Raw genomic sequence first — 13,779 nt, forward strand, 5'->3', positions numbered from 1 at the left:
ACAGTACTTCGTCTCTGATGCTATGATATAAAGTTTGAAGATAGTCTTCCCGGAAAAAAATATGTAATGCTCATATTACTTTAGCAACATTAATATATTATATCTGTATATTTAAAGTTCACAAATGAAGAAACGTTGAAGTTTTCCTTCATTTTCATATGATATTTGCGTATATAAAATCTAGGACATTTGTAATTTACTTTAGAACATCTATATTCGGTATCACAGCAAAATATAACATTTTTTGAAGTTTTCCGGCCACCGTCTGAGAATGTACAGAGAGACGAACTGATCACCTCGAGCTCGGCAGTGGAGGGCCTCGGATGCGCACGGAGGAGGGCGCGGTGGAGGGCCACGGGCGCGCGTGGAGGAGGGCCACGGGCGCGCACGGAGGAGGGCCACGGGCGCACGCGGTGGAGGCTGCACGAGGAAGAAGAGGGCGGCGGTGTCACGGAAGGCGAATGGACGGCGGCGCGAGGAAGAAGAGGGCGGCGGTGTTCGACGAGGAAGAAGAGGAGCGGATCGATCTGCGCCAGGCGCTGGCGGTTATATACCAGAGAGATTTACTCTCGGTGCCAGCCACCAGCCGGGAGTAAAGGGTCTTTACTCCCGGTGCGAGTTACCAACCGGGAGTAAAGGTCCCTTTACTCCCTACTCCCGGTTGGTAACATGCACCGGGAGTAAAGGGTTTTTTTTGGCGGGCCACAAAACTACAGCCCACCTTTACTCCTGGGTGGGCTTCCCACCCGGGAGTAAAAGTGGCCTGCAGTTTCGTTTCCTGCCTGTTTTAAGCAATAGTCTTGTTAAATACAATAGAAATGCAATAGTTTTTGTTAAATACATAGTAAATTAAATAAAAGGCATAAAATTATTTTGTTAAAAATATGGATTTTCTTTTTCTTTATTGCACATAGGAAAAATCTATAACCTAACTTTTTTTATTTTTTGTTACAATTATAAAACATAATGTAACTAATATTTATTATTTCGTTAATGCAAAAATGTAGTGTTTAATTAAAATTATTAAAACTATTGGTTTTGGACAGGAAATTTTTTTTTCACATCATTTTAACGTTAATATTTTAATTTTTCATCACTCAGTATCATAATTTACCTTTTTGAGAGAGAAATCCCACCAAATCAAACATTGATTTAATTTGAAACATGACATAATAAACATCTGAATTCACAATTATTACATAATATCTCAAACACACACTACATTAAATCACTATATCATTAAGTGGGCACAACAGTGAACTTCTTCTTTACGTATGTCCCTATGTTATGATCGCGTCGTAACCATCGAGTGTCCTCATCATTTACCAAGATGCTAGGGTCTTTGTTCACTTTGAAGGGCGGAATTCGGTCATCCTTTTCATAATCTTCTGACATGTTCGACTTGTCCTCAATTCCTATGATGACTCTTTTCCCTGAAAGAACTATGTGGCGCTTTGGCTCTTTGGTTGAGTCATTATCATTTTTCCCTCTTTTTGGTTTGGTAGACATATCATTGACATAGAACACCTAATTCACATCCTTGGCAAGGACGAATGGTTCGTCTTTGTACCCAATATTACTAAGGTCTACTGTTGTCATTCCATACTCATTGTCTACTGTTACCCCGCCTCCAGTCACCTTGACCCATTGGCACTTGAACAATGGGATCTTCAAAGTAGGTGCATATTCTAGTTCTCATATTTCATCTATGCGTCCATAATATGTCTGCTTATTCCCATTCGGGTCTATGGCATCTATGCGGACACCACTGTTTTGGTTGGTACTCCTTTTATCTTGAGCTACTGTGTAGAATATGTTCCCATTTATCTTGTACCCTTTGTATGTGATGATATGCCATGATGGTTGCATAGCCAATAAATACAGTTGCTCATGGATGCTCTCATCACCTTGACATTTTTTTCGCAACCAACCGCCGAAAGTTTCCATGTGCTTACGCGTAATCCAAGCTTCAATCTTCCCTGGAAACTCGGATCATAAGAGATCCTTGTGTGTCTCAATATACGAATCTACCAAAGAGGAGTTCCGTAGAACTGTGTAGTGTGCTTTATTGAAATAATCATCATCCGTACCAATATATGTTTTCCTCCCTAGTGTCCCCTTTCCGCTTAGTCTCCCCTCATGTCTCGATTTAGGAACACCAATCAAGTCAAGGTCGGGAATAAAGTCAACACAGAACTCAATGACATCTTCTGTTCCATAGCCCTTGGCGATGCTTCCTTCTAGGCGAGCATGGTTGTGAACATATTTCTTCAGGACTCCCATGAATCTCTCTAAGGGGAACATGTTGTGTAGAAATACAGGACCGAGAATGAAAATCTCCTTGACTAGGTGAACTAGGAGGTGTGTCATAATATCAAAGAAGGAAGGAGGGAACACCAACTCAAAGCTAACGAGACATTGAACCATATCATTCTGTAGTTTAGCTAGATCAGTTGGATCAATTGCCTTTTGAGAAATTGCATTGAGGAATGCACATAGCTTCACAGTGGCTAGACGTACATTTGGAGGTAGAATTCCTCTTAATGCAACTGGAAGTAATTGCGTCATGAGAACGTGACAGTCATGGGACTTTAAGTTACAGAATTTCTTCTCTAGCACATTTATAATACCCTTTATATTCGAGGAGAATCCAGATGGTACCTTGATGTTGTTTGAGCATTCAAACATGATTTCCTTCTCCTCTTTGCTTAGAGTGTAGCTAGCAGGACGTAAGTAATGGCGTCCATCATCTGTCTTCTCTGGATGTAGGTTGTCTCTTTCTCTCAAACAACGCAGGTCCTATCGTGCTTCAAATGTGTCCTTAGGCTTTCCATACACACCCATGAAGCCTAGCAGGTTCACACAAAGATTCTTCATCAAGTGCATCACATCGATCGAGCTATGGACCTCTAGGACTTGCCAATAGGGTAGGTCCCAAAATATGGACTTCTTCTTCCATATGGGTGCGTGACCGTTAGCATCGTTCAGAACAGGTTGGCTTCCATGTCCTTTTCCAAAGACGACTTTCACATCATTGACCATATCGAGTACATCCTCACCAGTTTGGTTGCGAGGCTTGGTCAGGTGGTCTGCCTTCCCTTTAAAATGCTTACCTTTCTTTCTTACGGGGTGATTTGCAGGAAGAAATCGACGATGGCCAAGGTACACGACCTTTCGATATTTTTTCAAGAATACACCTCTAATATCACTGAAGCAGTGCGTGCATGCATTATATCCCTTGTTTGACTATCCTGAAAGATTACTTAGAGCAGGCCAATCATTGATTGTTACGAACAACAATGCTCGCAGATCAAAGTGTTCCTGTTTGTACTCATCCCACACATGTACACCTTCTTTATTCCACAAAATGAGAAGTTCGTCAATAAGTGGTCTCAGGTACATATCGATGTCATTGCCAGGTTGCTTTGGGCCATGGATGAGCATAGGCATCATAATGAACTTCCGCTTCATGCATAACCAAGGAGGAATGTTGTAGATACTTAGAGTAACAGGCCAAGTGCTATGACTACTGTTCTGCTCTCCAAAAGGATTGATACCATCTGTACTTAAAGCAAACCTTAAGTTTCTTGCGTCATTTGCAAACTCCGGGAATTCTCTGTCGATTGCTCTCCACTGGGACCCATCAGCAGGGTGTCTCAACATATTGTCTACCTTACGGTCTTCTTTGTGCCATCGCAACAATTTTCCATGTTCTTTGTTTCTGAACAGACGTTTCAAGCGTGGTATTATAGGAGCATACCACATAACCTTGGCAGGGATTTTCTTCTGCGGACGTTCGCCCTCAACATCACCAGGGTCATCTCGCCTGATCTTATACCGCGACGCATGGCATACTGGGCATGCATCCAATTTCTCATACTCTTTGCCACGGTACAGGATGCAGTCATTAGGACATGCATGTATCTTCTCGATTTCTAGCCCCATAGGACAGATAACTTGTTTTGCTTCGTAGATAGTGGCGGGCAATTCATTGTCCTTCGGAAGCATCTTCTTTTGGATTTTTAGTAACTCTCCAAATCCCTTGTCAGATACACCATTCTTTGCATTCCATTGCAGCAATTCTAGTGTGGTTCCCAACTTTTTCTGCCCTGCATCACAAGTTGGGTACAACAATTTCTTGTGATCTTCTAGCATCCGCTCGAACTTGATCTTCTCCTTTTCACTTTTACATTCTCTTTGTGCATCACGAATGACCTGAGAAAGATCATCAGCCAGCTCATCTTCTGTGGCTACCTCTTCTTCAGCTTCTTCCATTGCAGTATCATTGAAGCACGCACCATCGGGAATAATATCATTGTCATCTCATTGTTCTTCTTCACCTTCTTCCATTACAACACCGGTTTCTCCATGCTTCGTCCAACAAATATAGTTTGGCATGAAACCCAACTTGAACAAGTATGAATAAAGAGTCCTTGAGCAAGGATATTTCACCGTATTCTTACATATGGCACATGGGCAGCACGTGAAACCATCGCGTTTGTTTGCCTCGGCCGCACGTAACAAAGAATGCACGCCGTCAATGAACTCTTGGGAGCGGCGATCAGCATTATACATCCAATGCCGGCTCATCTGCATTACATGACATAAATACCATATTAAAACCTAGATCATAATTAATTATTTATACAACATGCGTGCCACCACAAAAGATACAAATTTATGAAAGCATCGCTACAATGTAGACAATCCCAACTACCACTAAAAGAACTAAAGCTAAAATACATTTTAGGAGCACAAGGATTTCGCGACCAATCTCAACTAAAACAAACAGATCCCTCGATTGTGCAACATCTTTGGGCTTCTTCGGCTGGATCACTACCTTATTAGCCGCCGTATCTGCCTGTTGTGCAAGATATTTTTGCACGAGTTCAACATACTCTTCCTCCCAGTAGAAGCCTGAACATCGTCCACTACCATCCCACTGAAATTAAAATAACAAATTAGAACTTTAATCACAACCATCATGAAAATAGGTATAAACTAACCATAATCATTAAATACAATAAAATAACTCATATTGCGATCCCACTTATAGAAGATACGATCCTTGTTGGGACCCTCCTTCTTCACTCGGTACTCTATCACAATCTTCATCTCATCATGACACTTGCCGCATGGAATGAGAGGGAGGCCCGGCCTAAATTGCTTTGGAAACCCATGAGAGGCTGAGGACCCGGAAGCAGTTGCCATCTACTCTCTATACTCATTTTTAATACACTATAAATTTCTCCTTTTATAAACAAATAAAATTAAGAAACTATAAAATTATCTATATCTCTATACTCATTTTTTAATACATTATAGCTCAAAAATATGTTTTAATAAATAACCATCCGTACTAGTTGACCTTGCTTATGTGATCATCTCGGCGAGCATTTCTCCACCGGACGGCACCGTACTTGGTCAAGGAAGAGCTCCGATTCTACGAGGAAGAGAACACGATCTTTCACGACCGTTGTCGCTCTCCCTCGTAGAATCAAAGCTCCTCCTTGATATCCGTTACCGCTCGGCAAAGAACATGCTCGCCGAGCTGAACACGGTCCGCAAGTTCAACTAGTACGGATTTTCTATAATTTTCTAACTATTTTCTAAGTTTATATTTATATATACTACATTTGGGTATGGTGATTGATAAACTACTACGACGATATCGGGACATGTGAATAAATAATCATCCGTACTAGTTGAATTTGCTTACGTGATCATCTCGGCGAGCATTTCTCCACCGGACGGCACCGTACTTGGTCAAGGAAGAGCTCCAATTCTACGAGGAAGGAAACACGGTCTTCCACGACCGTTGCTGCTCTCCCTCGTAGAATCAAAGCTCCTCCTTGACGTCCGTTACCGCTCGGCAGAGAACATGCTCGCCGAGCTGAACACGGTCCGCAAGTTCAACTAGTATGGATTTTCTATAATTTTCTAACTATTTTCTAAGTTTATATTTATATATACTATGTTTGGGTACGGTGATTGATAGACTACTGCGACGATATCGGGACATGTGAATAAATAACCATCCGTACTAGTTGACCTTGCTTACGTGATCATCTCGGCGAGCATTTCTCCACCGGACAGCACCATACTTGGTCAAGGAAGAGCTCCGATTCTACGAGGAAGGGAACACGGTCTTCCATGACTGTTGTCGCTCTTCCTCGTAGAATCAAAGCTCCTCCTTGACGTCCATTACCGCTCGGCAGAGAACATGCCCGCTGAGATAAACACGGTCCGCAAGTTCAACTAGTATGGATTTTCTATAATTTTCTAACTATTTTCTAAGTTTATATTTATATATATACTACATTTGGGTACGGTGATTGACAGACTACTGCGACGATATCGGGACATGTGAATAAATAATCATCCATACTAGTTGAACTTTCTTACGTGATCATCTCGGCGAGCATTTCTCTATCGGACGGCACCGTACTTGGCCACGGAAGAGCTCCGATTCTACGAGGAAGGAAACACGGTCTTCCACGACCATTGCCGCTCTCCCTCGAGAATCAAAGCTCCTCCTTGACGTCCGTTACCGCTCGGCAGAGAACATGCTCGCCGAGCTGAACACGGTCCGCAAGTTCAACTAGTACGGATTTGCTATAATTTTCTAACTATTTTCTAAGTTTATATTTATATATACTTTAACCTTCTTTCATGTAAATATGCAAGCTTGAAGTGATTTTGAGCTCAAATTGCTTACAAATGAAAAAAACCATAATAAAGAACCATATATATATAGTGAACAAAATGACATAAGACAATGGTGAAAAATGAGAGTATGAGATTGGTAACCTTTACAACTGAAGAATCGACGGAGGATTCGAAGAAATCGACGGAGGAATCGAAGAATGGATGGAGGAACAATGGAGGGAGGGAGGAAGCAAGAACACTAGTGCAGTGAGCTTCAAAATGTGCTGAGCTCAGGCTCAGGGAGGAAGAAGGAGACGACCGATATATAAAGGGGGGACATTTAGTCCTGGTTGGTGGCTCCAACCAGGACTAAAGGTAACTTTCCAACCCCGGGCGTAGCCATGGCCCGGGAGTAGACCTTTACTCCCGGTTGGAGCCACCAACCGGGAGTAAAAGTATACCTTTAGTCCCGGTTGGTGGCTCCAACCAGGACTAAAGGTCCCTGCCACCTCTGTCTGGCGCAGTAGCCGTTGGGCAGGGACCTTTAGTTCCGGTTGGAGCCACCAACCGGGACTAAAGGTATTTCTAGTCCTGGGCGCAAAAAATTCCGGGACTAGAGCCCATTTTGGTCAAGGATCAAAGGTCTGTTCTCTACTAGTGATGCAAATCAAGATGTATCAACTAGATATCACTATCCACCAGACTTCTATCAAGGATTCAAGTTGAAACAACAAAAACTAGCAAGAGTGATGACTTGTAAAATTGCTAATACCAATAGTTAAAAAAGTTGAAGTGAATTAAACTATTAACTTGATGAACTAGACACTAGGGGCAACTGTCACACCCAAATTTAAAGACGAATCTGGATATAAACCATATGTGTGCCCAGGAGTCAATTACACACATACAGAGACAAATTAAAGGAGAATACCAAGCACATTGCTTTATTACATCACGAATATTTAATCCATTACATGAAAATATCAAAGTCTAGCAAGTGGAAATGAATAAAGATAACTCCACGGCGCCTCCATAGCCACAGGGATGGTCGACAGGTTGATCGTAAGACTAATAATCCCCAGGAAAATCCTTATAACCATTGCCATATGTTACACATCCAGGATTTTTATCCAAATAATGTAAAATAGACGAGCATAAGTACATCTCGTACTTAACAATAATAACATGGGGTTATAAAGCTCAAAGGCCGACACTGGTTGTACTGTGGTTAGCATTTTTATTAAGTCACAAATTTTAACACTAATTTAGCATTTAGTTGTGCTTAAGCCCCAATTATACCACATGATCAAATAAAGCAACATTTTATCTCTTCATTAATCATCAACATTTATATAGTTCTATATTATGTGAGTTTTCCAGGCTGCTCGTGTCCGTGAGCACGTCTGTTATAACAGTTTTTAATGCTCTGCAGAGTTTGTACATTTTTATCCGAGAGCCATGATTTACCCTTTCGTCTATGGTAGCTAATCTCTTAAGCCCCTTTCTAGGGAGGTCGGCAGGGTTCACTATGAAGCTTTTCAAAGGTTTCCCTAACAATTTGGTATCCGCTAGGATTCCTCGGCAAGCAGATGTAGGAACCCTCTTTCGAATGACACAATTCCTTTGTGGCTATACACATAGGAACAAAGGTTGTCCTACACCCAAAGTGGCAAGCCCCTTTTGCGCCCTTTCGGGTAACCACTAACGAGCTAGAAAAGGTCCTGCTACTAGACTAAAGCCAGAGCCATGTGGTACTCCCGGTTGTACTGTAAGTCCCAGCTTTTGCCGACAGATAAATCCTTAGGGAGGGCCAAGAGCATCATGATAAAAGAAGAGCTCTCTCGCCCTATGTCCAAGTTGCTAAAAAGCAAGTTTTAACATTTGTTGCTTATAACCATTAGTCACTGTTTAGATCTGGTATAATTATGTTGAGCGCTAGCAATTACTCAGATGCAAGTATAACCCATTTATAACAAGGTACAAGATAACCAGAACTAGGATGTCCTTACGGTATCAAATTGACACATGCATATGACTAATTAATTAAATGGTGAATAGGACAACAAGGAAATCCTATGCTATACTTGCCTTGATCAACAAACTCCTGCTGGTCCTGCTGGTCGTCGAAGTATTGGCCTTGATCACCGTCTATACTCGATCATCAATAAAGCAACACACATACATCCACGCAATCATGCACAAGCAAACAAGAGCTATGATTAGAACAGTACACTAACAGAGGAAAAACATGTTTAAAAAGCATATAAAATCATTATATACGTCACTACGAATACATAGACGCGAAAATCACTGAAATCAAATTTAAAATGGGTAAGGTATGATGAAAATGGGCTCTGGATGACAATTCTGTAAATAACATGAACTTAAACGAATTAAAATAAATCAAAATCGTGTTTTTTTAAAACTGGTCCAGGACGACAGGCACAATTATGAAGAAACCGAGGAGATCTTTAACAATTTTGCCACGGCGAAGGGGTATGGAGAGATTTGAGCAGTGGATTCAAGATTGTACGCACCAGATTAGATCGGCGGGGGTGAGATAGTGTGTCCGGCCCCAGAACAGTAGCGGCCGCGGCGGCAGAGCTCCATTGCCGGCAGCGAAACCTCGCCGGCGAGCACGAAATGAGGCCCTACGGGCCACGGTTTAACGAAACTAGGGCACAGGCATGAAGCAGGGATGAAGGCTAACTCATCTAGGGGTTCAACGTGGCCTGATAAGAAGGCCAACCGGGCAGCAGCCATGGCCGTCGGTGAGGTAGCTCGCCGGCACGGTGAAACCGGCCCTAGAGGCCACTATTTGATGAACCGAGAGAACATGATTAAAGAGCGGGCGAAGGCGTTGTCACCTCAGACAAAAACGGAGGCAGAGCCGGACCCGAGATGACGAGCGGCTAGGAATGGCGGTCGGCGGTGCTCTGCAAAGTCCGGCGAAGATAAGCGACGGAAAAACGAGCACGAAAGAGGAAAGGAAATGGCTTTTCCGTTTCATCACCTTGGTTCGGGACTCGGCAGAAGGTCGGGGTGGCGAAGGGGTGACGGGCGACGGCACCGATGGCAGCGATGGCGGCTAGGGCTTGCGGCGGCGCTGCAAGCTCTGGATGAGACGGTGTTGTGCGTAGATGGGAAAAGAAAGTGCGAAGGGGGGGGGGGGGGGGGGGGGGGGGGGGGGGGGGGTGGGCGGTGGCTCTTATAGAGCAGATGGGCGTGGAAATCGCGCCAAACCACTGAGCTCGGCAGCTGCGACTCGAGCTCGACACTGTTGTATAATTTAGAACAGATGGGCGCGGTGTTGTGCGTGAGAATTCGGGATGAAGGCTGCGGGATTTGGTTCGGCAGCTGCGACTCGAGCTCGGGAGGGAGGTAGGAGGTGACACTGTATCGAGGGCCCCGCGCGTCAGTGAGCCAGGTGAGGGGGAGTGGAGGCAGGCGCGTCCGCGCTGGGCCTCAGCCCCAGTTGGGCCGGCAGGCCGATGTGGGCCTCAGCCGCGGGTGCGCGCAGCGCCAAGGAGTGGCAGAGCAGGCCGGCGCTGGATGGCTGGGCCACCTGGCCGAAAACTGAGAAAAGGAGGGAGGAAAAAGGAATTTCCTTTTTATTTTATTTTCAGAGTTTTACAAATCCAATTTCAAAAGCATTTGAAATCCTTTTTCTGATTTGGTCAAAACCAGTCATCACATAAATAAAAATGCAGCAGCATGAATGTATCAACATGTATCTATCCTTATATTGGATTTTAATTTCATAAAAATTATTATTTCCCTAAGTTCAATGCTCACATAAATACTGCTTATCCCCATGTGCAGTAACTCGACCATAAACCTTTGAACCAAACCTAAGGAAAAAGATTATGCTTGCCTGAGAGAAGATAATCGAGCCACCTTGGGATGAAAAAAAGGAGGTTTTCACTCTTCATCGTTCCCACAATTATCATAGTGGAACCCTGCATTGACATCTGCACAAAACAGAGAGCAGCATTACAACGATGACAAAACAGAGACATTACAGCAATGCAAAAAGGAGGTTTTCGCTCTTCATCATTCCCACAATTTTCATAGTGAGACCCTGCATTGTCATCTTTAATGTTTCTTACTTGAGCAAATGAAGTATCACTGAAAAATGAATTAAATTTGCAAGATAAGGGCTTTGTCACTCAAAACAATGTCCAGGGAGCAGCTGGTCAGGACAACATAACACCATTTACAATCCTCAGTGCGCCATATCCATACTTTGAGGTACAAAAATAGAATTACTATATTTAATGAACATAAAGAACAAAGTAACTAAAAGAATAAAGAATGAATCCATTACAGGTAAAACACAGGGAGGATACATTGGGCTTATACTGGAGCAGATAAGAAACTCACAAGAGGATGTAGCCATGCAAAATGCAATGCAGGTAAAAATGTGTCTATGTTGACTAGTATTTTTAAAAATATTTGATATGCGTTTGAATTGACACAAAGCAAATATGGAATCGGAAATAAGCAATGGGAGGGCCATTTACACAATTACTACTAGGAAACATTACATCCCAGGTAAAAAAGGTGACAACATTACTTCTTCACTGCATGTCGAAGTAATCAATGCATGAGAATTTTAAACATCATGTCACGAAATGCAGGGAAATGAAGAGATCGATGCTATATCAAATTACAACTATGAAAATAGTTAGTGGGACATGGATAATTTGATGCATGATGAACTAGTAAGAAAAGCATTCTTGTCAGGTAAAAAGAGAGAGACATTAGTCAAGGACGAAAAAACCTTATCTTCTGTGTTTTTGTAGGAAACAATGCAAGGCATCATTGATGGTGAACAAAGTACCACCAATGATACAAATGTGCAAATTGATATATTCAGCCGATTGGAGATTGACCACGTAAAAATCTATAGTAAATAAATGAAAGAATCTTTACATTATGATATACTAAGAAGTAAAAAAACTAACATATAATTATTGCAGATATCAAATCCAAGGAATGAGAATGAAGAAGCCACAAATGATGAAGCTGAAGAGGCATCAAGATATACATCTACAGAGACAACAAAAGCAGTCAAAAAATACTAAAGAAAGTGAAGATAAAGAAATATCTGAGGAAGAAATAGAAGCTTTTATTCAAAGTGAGCAGCTATCAGCAAGTGAGGGTAACAATGCTCCAATTGACAGCGAGTACACACCTCAAGTAGGTATGGAATTCAAGAACAGAGATGATGCTCATCACTACTTCAATACCTATGCATTCTTGGCTGGGTTCAAGGTTGTAATAACACATGTCGCAAGAACAACTAGCAAAAAGAGAAACAATGAGATTACAAAGGAGACCATGAAATGTCACAAGCATGGAAAAGAACTAAAGGAAAAGAGGAAAGAAGAGAAAGAGGAAGAAATATTGACTGTAGGAAGTAAGGGGAAAGGCCCAAAGAGGAACACAAGGGTGCAAGTAAAAATAGATTGCCAAGTACCCATGGTCGCGAAGGAAGATAGAGGGATTTGGAAAATAATCAGACTAAACTTGGATCTCAACCATGAACTAAGCCCAGAAAACAGAAATCAAATGTTCAGTGGACACAAATGTATGGCAGACATCGAGAAAGGAATCATAAGAACCTTAAATGACAACATCATACCTACAAGGAAGATGATATCTACATTATCCTATCTCAGAGGTGGAGTGACAACACTTCAATACAAAAAAAAGGATGTGGGCAACTACTATACCGAACCAAGATCAACCGTGAAGTTACAGGAAATAATATGACTCAAGCATTACAATATTTTGTGATGAGAAAGGCTGAAGACCCAACATTCGTCTATAGATTTGATCTAGATGAAGAAAACAAGGTCAAAAACATATTTTGGAGTGATGGAACATCTCTGAAGAACTATGCAGAATATGGTGATTGTGTCAGTTTCGACACAACTTACATAACTAACAAGTACAACCTACCATTCGCACCTTTTGTTGGAGTCACAGGGCATAGACACACTTTGTGCATTTCTATCAGATAAAACAACAGAAACATTCAAGTGGGTATTTGAAACATTTATTCAAGCAATGGGTGGAAAGCATCCTAATACTATAATTACAGATAAGACAAGGCAATGCAGGTAGCAATCAAGGATGTAATGAGGAACAACTGCTTTTTCCACATCAAGTCCAGATGCTACAGTACAAATGGAAATTGCTCTGCAGAAAACATAGTACTACAAGAAGAATTAGAAGATATAGTGAACAACTTAGTAACAGAAGAAGAGTTTGAGTTCTTATGGACAAACATGATAGAAACCTACAACCTATAGAGTAACAAATACTTCAGCAAAATGTGGGAAAACAAAGAGAGATTCATAACTGTATACTTCAAAAATTATTTCTTCCCATTCCTTCAGATTTATTATTCTAGTTTTGCTTTCAACACTTAATTGTACTATTTGAACAATGCTATGCATAAAGACAAAAGTGGGCCTCTAGTTATGACCAATTTATACTTCTACTGTGAACACTTTTCCTACTCTGAAACATTTACCTGTTCATCACTACAATGTACAACATGATGTTTTGTTAGAATCTGCACCTATCTATTTTGATGTTTGCTGATGTAAAAGCTTATCATATTTTTGCCAATCTATTCCTTAACTTTTTAGGAAGTGAGCTCAAGATTTATTTATTATGAACTTTAATTTATACAAGGATGACTCACACTTCTTTATTAATGGCTACCTTACCATCGTTTACTCTATGTCATTCTTCAAATGTCTTCTATTTTCCCTTATGGTGGATTCACAATTGTAGTGGCATCTCTCTTACAATGTCATAGTCCCTAGAGTTTGATGGACACCCATATCTATAGTATTACCTGGAAAAAATATATCTTCTCTAGAATTTTCCTAATATTTATATATTTTCTTGGAAATTTTTGTCAAGCCAAAAATATCTAGTTTACAAATTTCATACTTACTTTACCATGAAGCATGATTAGTGTCTTCTTTGTTTGCCATTAAGATAATTCTAGAATTTTAAATGACAAATATCTCGTCTCTTGAAATCTCCATGTCCTTCTAGAAGCATGCAAGCATGTATTACTATTTTATATAGTTAGCATGCTTGGTTCGA

Source organism: Miscanthus floridulus, chromosome 10, assembly GCF_019320115.1.
Source record: "Miscanthus floridulus cultivar M001 chromosome 10, ASM1932011v1, whole genome shotgun sequence".
NCBI lineage: Eukaryota > Viridiplantae > Streptophyta > Magnoliopsida > Poales > Poaceae > Miscanthus > Miscanthus floridulus.